Source organism: Caretta caretta, chromosome 27 (genome assembly GCF_965140235.1).
Source record: "Caretta caretta isolate rCarCar2 chromosome 27, rCarCar1.hap1, whole genome shotgun sequence".
NCBI lineage: Eukaryota > Metazoa > Chordata > Testudines > Cheloniidae > Caretta > Caretta caretta.
Window position 1 is genome coordinate 335,001 of NC_134232.1, and position 8,697 is coordinate 343,697.

The following is an 8,697-nucleotide window of genomic DNA, read 5'->3' on the forward strand; positions in this document are numbered from 1 at the left end:
TACAGCCCAGCAGCCAAGTCCCTCTCAGCCCCGTCCAGCTTCTCATAGCCCCCCGCGTCTCCAGCAGTGAGCAGCCCAGATGTCTCCCACCCACTGAATCCTCATCAGTTGCTCGTTTGGGCAGCTCTGCGGGGAGTCCGGCAGCTGGGTCAGGACAGACCTAGGGTTGCCAGCGTGATAATATTTAAAAACTGGACACTCCAGTAGGAGTGCTGGAACCTTTCCTGCCCTGAACCTTCCCCCGAGGCCCCACTCCAGCCCTGCCTCTTCCCCCAAAGCCCAGCCCCTGCCCTGCCTCTTCCCCTGAGGCCCCTCTCCAGCCCTGCCTCTTCCCCCAAAGCCCAGCCCCTGCCCTGCCTCTTCCCCCGAGGCCCCACTCCAGCCCTGCCTCTTCCCCCAAAGCCCAGCCCCTGCCCTGCCTCTTCCCCCGAGGCCCCACTCCAGCCCTGCCTCTTCCCCCAAAGCCCAGCCCCTGCCCTGCCTCTTCCCCCGAGGCCCCACTCCAGCCCTGCCTCTTCCCCCAAAGCCCAGCCCCTGCCCTGCCTCTTCCCCTGAGGCCCCTCTCCAGCCCTGCCTCTTCCCCCAAAACCCAGCCCCTGCCCTGCCTCTTCCCCTGAGGCCCCGCCCCGTCCACTCCTCTTCCCCTCTCCCCCCGTGGGTCAATGCTTTTCCCCTCCCACCCACTCCGCCCGGGTCAGGAGGGACTCACCGGCGGAGCCATGGCTGGGAGCCGCAACCACCCGACGCAAGTAGAAGGCAGCCCCGGCCGAGTAGGGGCTGAAGCAGATGATGACCCAGCGCCTCCCCCGCTTGAAGTAACCAGACTTTGGGTATCCAGTCAGTAGATCTGCCTGGACACTGCCAGGTCCCCTTTTTGACCGGACTTTCTGGCCAAAACTCGGGCACCTGACCACCCTAGGCAGAGCAAGTGTCTGTACTGGTCCAGTTCAGCCATGTCAGGCCAGGAGAGGGTCAGTGTGATGGGGGCACTGGGCATATTTCTGCCTGAAATGGGACAGGAGCAGGCCAAACCAACTTCACATGGGGTAGGATGCTCTTCCCATAATGCCACTGGCAGGACTGACCGGGAAGCCTCCTGATAAACAGATCCTGGTGAATTGTTTTCTTCTTTCAATGGCACAGCATGTCCCCTGGGGCCAGTGGCATTCAAGTTCAGAACAGAAGGCTCTGGAGCAAACCATGTGGTGGGGTGGAGGATACAGTCTTCTCTGTGTCACACTGCAGCTGCCAAAAGGACACAAGTGAAACCCAACTCCATGATGAATAGGCATGGCCCAGCAAAGGTCACATCTGCATACGCTGCCTGGAGCACAGAGACCTAAAGGGCAGGTAACACTGTGTTTCTTTCCACTGAAGACACAAACACACTCTCTTAGCTCTTGCAGTAAACAGCTAGGAGAACCCTGGGCTCACTCATGATCTGGGTGCCATCAAAATGGGCTAGGAAGGTCCAAACAACAAGGGAAAGCCCTGAAGAACTGCTCCAAGAATGAGAGCTTTTCTGAAGAATCCACGACCTCCCTGGGTGAGTCTCCCGGCGGGGGGCAGCATTCTCTGTTCAGTCACACAGGCTGCTTACAATAGATGGCTGGAAGCACTGCTCCGGTTGGCGAGGCAATGTGCACCACCTGGTATTTTTGTCATGGTGTCTCCTCTGCCCCAGACCACTTTTGCATCTCATGCGCTTGTTCAATCTTGTCTCGTGGATTGGACGCTCTTTGGAGCAGGGATTGTCACTGGTTCTATGTTTGCCCAGCGCAATGGGGCCCAAAACCGGTTGGTCTCTAGGAACTAGCATTATCTGAATGTTAAATAGTGTAAGACCTGTGGCCAGAAACTCCAGACAGGAAAAAGCTCACTACTCCCTCTATTGATGAAGAAGGAAAAGTCATGCCATAGAGAACTTTGTTTGCATAAGCTATCTACTCACAAAACCTGAATTCCTCTAGTGACACTCAGGGAGTCACCATAACTACACTTGAACTTGGATGTTGGGGGGTAGTGGTCTCCAAAAGAAGGCCAAAAGAAAAGAAAAGAGTTTTTACTTTATAATAAAAAGTTTATAACTAAGGACCCAGAATTCTGCTCCAGAGTCAAGAGTGCTTTTTGGTTCTTCTGTGGGGACTTCACTGTGAGAGAAAAGGCAGGTTGAGAACTTTGCTATGAGAGATGATACAATAAACAGCTATATAGTTACCCAGAGCTAGCACCTTAATAAGTCTGAGCTACTGAGGGTTAGGCAGTGACATCTCCAGACAAGCAGCCCCCTCAGGAATGAAGACGGACCTGCACAAAGACACACGGACACTGCTATTTCCTGATCCCAAGCGTGCATGGTGTGGTGGGTGGGTGAAGTGGTGCAGCTACAGTAACTCCTCGCGTAACGCTGTAGTTATGTTCCTGAAAAATCCAACTTTAAGCAAAACAAAGCAAATCCCATTTCCCCATAAGAATTAATGTGAATAGGGGGGTTAGGTTCCAGGGAAAAATTTTCACCAGACAAAAGACTGTATTTTTATGTATATATATATATAGTGACAAAGTTCCTCCTGTGCCTTAGTGGGTCCTGCGCTTATTGGTGGATTTTCTCACCTCAGAGGTTCACGGCACCCCTCAGTTTGGCCACTTTCGTGGCTCAGATCTGCCGTTCGCTCAGTTAGCCTCATCAATGGCCAGCATGAGGAAAGGAAGAAGAACAATCCCCGCAGTCTCTGCTGATCCACCTAGTGGATCGGGGAACAGGCCAGAGACCTTCCCCTCCGGTGGAACCCACAGTCCAGTTCAGCTCCTCCAGTATCAAGTAGGGAATTGGGGGGATGGAGGGATGGGGGGAACCCAGGCCCGCCCTTTACTCCGGGTTCCAGCCCAGGGCCCTGTGGATTGCAGCTGTCTACAGTGGCTCCTGGAACAGCTGCGTGACAGCTACAACTCCCTGGGCTACTTCCCCATGGCCTCCTCCCGACAATATATATACAGTACAAGTTTTAAACAAACAATTTAATACTGTACACAGCAATGATGATCGTGAAGCCTGGTTGAGGTGGTGGAGTCAGAGGGTGGGATATTTCCCAGGGAATGCCTTACTGCTAAATGATGAACTAGAACAGCTGAGCCCTCAAGAGTTAACACGTTGTTAATGTAGCCTCACACTCTACAAGGCAGCACAAATGGAGGAAGGGGAGACAGCAGGGCAGACAGAGACAGAGACACCCTGTGTGTGTGAGAGAGAGATGTGCATTGCCCCTTTAAGTATGCTGACCCCACTCTATGTACACTGCCTTTTTAAGTAGATCAGCAAGTTGAGACAGTCCCTGCTGCCAGCACGCTCCCTCCGTCCTGAGCCCTGTCACGTGTCTCCCCCGGCTCTATGGAAATGGGGTAAGCGAGGGGCAGGAGCAGGGGAGAGGGGGACCCCCTGACATTAGCCCCTCTGCACAGCAGGGAAGAGGCTCCTGGGAGCAGCACAGTGGGGGGAAGGACAGCTGAACTGCCGGCAATTGGAAGCCCGCTGGGCGGCTGCCGCAAGGGAACTTAGGGGAGCTGATGGGGGACTGCCAGTCCACCCTGATTCCAAGCCCCCACCAGCTCACTCCAAGGGGCTGCTCTTCCTGCAAGCAGTGGACAAAGCAGGCGGCTGCTAAACGTTATAAGGGAGCATTGCGCAACTTTAAACGAGCATGTTCCCTAACTGATCAGCAACGTAACAACGAAACATTAACCGGGACGACATTAAGTGAGGAGTTACTGAAAAGGACAATCATCTGGGGGATATTCTCATCGGCAGGTTACTGCTCAAAAGTTACTGGAAAGGGAGAGGGTATGTTGCTCTTATTTTGACCGCATGTTCTGTTGCTGTGTTTTCCCAAGTTCATGACTGTTCCCTTTCCTCTTGTCCAGATTTCCTTGTCTGCTCACAGTCCCAGAGAACTTGCAAGTGAAGACATTCTGCCTATCAAGGGTATCCACAGAGGGTCTAATTTCCCCAGGTTTCTGGGAGGGTTGGTTTAGTTATTTGTCCAGAGAGACCAGAGCTCTATTGAACCTGGCTGAGTGCTGCCGTTCCCCCCCAGGCAGGAGTGTTACCTGATAAAAAGAAAGAAGCACTTCAGGGCTATTTCCAGAGACCCCTCTTTCATTTCTATCGGGCCATATTCGGCTCACCTCGGAAGCGCTCCAGGGCTTTCCCAGAAGGTTCTGATGGATTAGAGACAGGAGGACTCTGCAGGATATCAGCGATTCCAGCCTGTATTTCACACCCACACGCAGCGGCGCGGCACAGTGGACACCCGTCAGAGACGGTGCATGGCTACAGCTGGTCAGAGGTTTTCCCATGAAACATTCTTCCCTTGGAAAATATCAATTCACCAGCCTCAAGGCATTCTGTGGAAACGTGGATTCCCATGAAATTTCAGTGGAAAGCAGGCAGCTTTCCTGCCAGCTCAGCCATCTCCCCGAATCCTAGGCAGCCTGCCTGGTGGGCTTCCAGGCTCCCAGCAGCCTGCCCAATCTGGGGCTCTCAGGACTTCCAGTCTCCCCAGTTCCTGGGGCAGTTGGCTCCCTGTGTAGCCCCAACTCCCAGTTGATTGGTGGTTTACCAGGCGGGCAGCTGCAAGGCCAGGTGGGACTGGAAATTTTTGAATTCAAGCATCGGCCCCCCCTTGGCCATTGGGGCATCACATTTTTATAAAAGCCTTTGTTTAAATATTCCCCACGCACTGCAGCTGAATGCTGGTGCTGCTGTAACCTACCCCCAGAGGGGCACTCTGCCCAGGGGCTGCGTAGAGAGGTTGAAGGGTGTCAATCCCTCAGTCACCATGTGTAACACCACACCCCTGGGGGGCTGTCGGCGGCAGGCAGAGAACGTGGGGCCTTGAGCCTTCACTGCCTGAGCTAAAAGCCCCCACTCTCTTAGCTAAAGCTGCAGCAGACTCCTCAAGGCCTGTAGGCCCCAGCCACCACTACAGGGGCCAGAGCCCCGCATGGAGTGGGCACAGGTCACACCCTGAGCTCGCCTAACCAGACGATCCAGCAGCAACTAGCACAAACATGAAATGACCCCTCCAGCCGCTGCAGAAAACGACACGTTTGTCACGGAGTCCCTGGGCGATGCTCTGGAACTGCTCCCCATGAAGCCAGTCAGGACTCTCATATTCTATGATTCTATGATTCTATGACTCTGGGGCAGTCGCCTTTCTGTGAGCAGCCTGTCTGCAGGACACACAGCTCACACAGCTTCCACCTTCCTGGGTCTGACCTCGGAGCATTCAGCATCCTCTGCCCCTCCGTGCGCTTCCCCCCAGCGAGTCCGCTCAGGCGGGGCTCCTGGGGAAGCCAGAGGGTCCTGCACCCCAACTTCGCAGTCAGACGTGACTCTCAGCCATCCAGTAAAACAGAAGGTTTATTAGACGACAGGAACATGGTCTAAAACAGAGCTTGCAGGTGCAGAGAACGGGACCCCTCAGCTGGGTCCATTTTGGGGGGCAGTGAGCCAGACAACCACGTCTGCACTTCACTCCATGTCCCAGCCAGCCCCAAACTGAAACTCTCTCCCGCCCCTCCTCCTCTGGGCTTTGTTCCTTTTCTGGGCCAGGTGGTCACCTCATTCCTTTGTTCTCCAACCCTTCAGCTCTCACCTTGCAGGGGGGAAGGGCCCAGACCATCAGTTGCCAGGAAACAGGGTGTCGGCCATTCTCTGTGTCCAGACCCCTGCACACACATGCCCTCTAGGGCTCTGCAATGATCATACACCCTTATTCCACCCCCTAGATACTTAAGAACTGCCTAGGGGAAACTGAGGCACCCCACACTATTCAGAGGAAACATTAAGAACAGTCCCACTTCGTCACATCTCTCCCCCCTTCGAGATCGAACTGAGCGGGGTCACTTTAGCCGGTGACCTGGGGAAGTTCGAAGCCACCAACGTTCCCATGGATGCCCCAGCCATTCCTTGGTAGGAGTTACACCAGGCCCTTCCAGTTTCACGCCCTCCCTTAGGTCAGGGGTGGTCGATAGCACTCGCAGGCCGCATGTGGGAAGGTTTATGCAGCCCATGCCCTTTGGCCACCCCAAGAATGTCTCCCCATTGACCATCACCTTCTGCTCCCACTGGAGGTCCGAGGGGCCTGGCCCCAGGAAACTCCACACAGACATATAGTTTGAGGTCAGGAGTGGGAGCCTGTCCACATCCCCAACCATCTGGCTGACGGAGTCTGTGGCCTTGGGACCCAGCAAGGGAGCTAGACACCGGGGCTTTTCCGCAGGGTCCCCTTGGTTCAAATCGCCAGCCTGCTCAAAGGCAGTGAGGTGAGCATCCACACACACCCCCTCCTTAACCAGGGGCAGCAATTTAGTCTCGAGGCTCCCTGCGGAACTGGCCCCCCGGGATCTATCCCCACTCACCCCGGGGAGGTCCCCTAGGCCTCTCCACCCCACCACTGCCAGTTCATGCTGCTGCTGCTTCTGCAGCTCTTTCTCGGGCTCTCGCTGTCTCCCACGGTCCTCTTGCTCTCTCGGACTCAGCTCCAATCCCGTCCGTCTCGATCCCCCGATGGGGGACCCGATCGTGAAGACCCCCGTCTGGTCGGGGACAGGAGTCTTGGCGATGCCTGGCTCCCACTCCAGCTGCTCCCAGATCCTGCTATAGCCCCAGTTGGGGTCAGGAATCTGTTCCTTAGAGCGGTCATCCTCCTCCAGCTGCACGATTAACTCTGCTTTGGTGAACTTTCCAACGCTCAACCCTCTCTGTTTGCACAGGGTGACAATGTCCTTCTTAAGGAGACGGTGACAGGCCATCACTCCGCTCCTCCCAAGTTGTTGTGGACTCACAGGCCCGTGTGTTCTCAGCTCCCCACGGTTTCCAGGGAGAACCCCTAGTGTGCCAGCCCTTCTCGAGGTCACCACCTCTTTGCCAGGGTCGAGCTGCAGACTCCTCCGCCCCTTGGACTGCTCGCTGCAATCCCCAGGGGAACCCTGTTACTGCAAAAGTCCTTCTCTCTCCCCGGGGCCAAGCTGCAGGCTCCTCCCCTGAGACTGCTCACTGCAGTCCCCAGGGGGACCCCATTACTGCACAGTCCTTCTTGCTAGTCACACACTCCCAGGGGTTAACCGCCCCCCGAAACCGCTCCTCTCTGAGCCTTCAGCAGGCCTGGTCCTCGGCAATCCCCCTTCGTGTTACTGCTCCCCAGTCACTTACTGCAGGAAGCGCCATCCACGGGGTGCAGTACATCCCACCGCTGCCACCAGTTGTCACGGAGTCCCTGGGCGATGCTCTGGAACTGCTCCCCATGAAGCCAGTCAGGACTCTGGGGCAGTCGCCTTTCTGTGAGCAGCCTGTCTGCAGGACACACAGCTCACACAGCTTCCACCTTCCTGGGTCTGACCTCGGAGCATTCAGCATCCTCTGCCCCTCCGTGCGCTTCCCCCCAGCGAGTCCGCTCAGGCGGGGCTCCTGGGGAAGCCAGAGGGTCCTGCACCCCAACTTCGCAGTCAGACGTGACTCTCAGCCATCCAGTAAAACAGAAGGTTTATTAGACGACAGGAACATGGTCTAAAACAGAGCTTGCAGGTGCAGAGAACGGGACCCCTCAGCTGGGTCCATTTTGGGGGGCAGTGAGCCAGACAACCACGTCTGCACTTCACTCCATGTCCCAGCCAGCCCCAAACTGAAACTCTCTCCCGCCCCTCCTCCTCTGGGCTTTGTTCCTTTTCTGGGCCAGGTGGTCACCTCATTCCTTTGTTCTCCAACCCTTCAGCTCTCACCTTGCAGGGGGGAAGGGCCCAGGCCATCAGTTGCCAGGAAACAGGGTGTCGGCCATTCTCTGTGTCCAGACCCCTGCACACACATGCCCTCTAGGGCTCTGCAATGATCATACACCCTTACTCCACCCCCTAGATACTTAAAAACTGCCTAGGGGAAACTGAGGCACCCCACACTATTCAGAGGAAACATTAAGAATAGTCCCACTTCGTCACAACGTTACAGTGCACATGGGGTGGGAGCTGACCACCAGCACCTTTGGCGGCAGCGGGGAAGAGAGAAATTGTGGGATTGCCCTGCCCCCTGCGTTCCATCGGCACCGCATCAGTGCAGGGAAAGCCTGTGGCATTGGGGGGGGAGCTGTGCCTTTAAGGTCTGAGCTTCCCAAACAGAGGGTCTGGCCAGGGCGCTGGGAAGATCTTGTTGTTATGGACAGCCAATTGGAACCAGACCCAGAACAAAGCAGACCTAGGGCAAGCACTGAGCAATCACTTCACACCACAGGGCAAAGGCAGGGAGCACCAGAACTGGGGGTGCAACAATGCTCCCTGGCTTGAAGCAATAACAGCAGCTAAATGCATGGCTTCAATCCCAGGCAGTGTTTGTGGTTTTGTTCGGGGCTTTCAGCACACCCCAGCAAAGGCCAGGCAGAAGTGCCACAAGTCTGTCTGAAACATGCGAAGCTGGAGAGGGAAGTGCCTGCCCAGTGCTGCGGGAGGTGGCTCAATGAATCCAGACTCATGCTGTTGCCTGCAGGAGGATCTGGCCCAAGGAGGCTACGCTTGTGTCACTTACACCTTTGTCGGTGTGCAAGGGTATGTCTGCACTGCAGTGGGAAGGTGTCCGTCCCAGCTGGAGGAGCCATACCCACGCTAGCTCTGATCAAGGTGCTAAACACAGATGTGTAGCGTAGCGGCAGG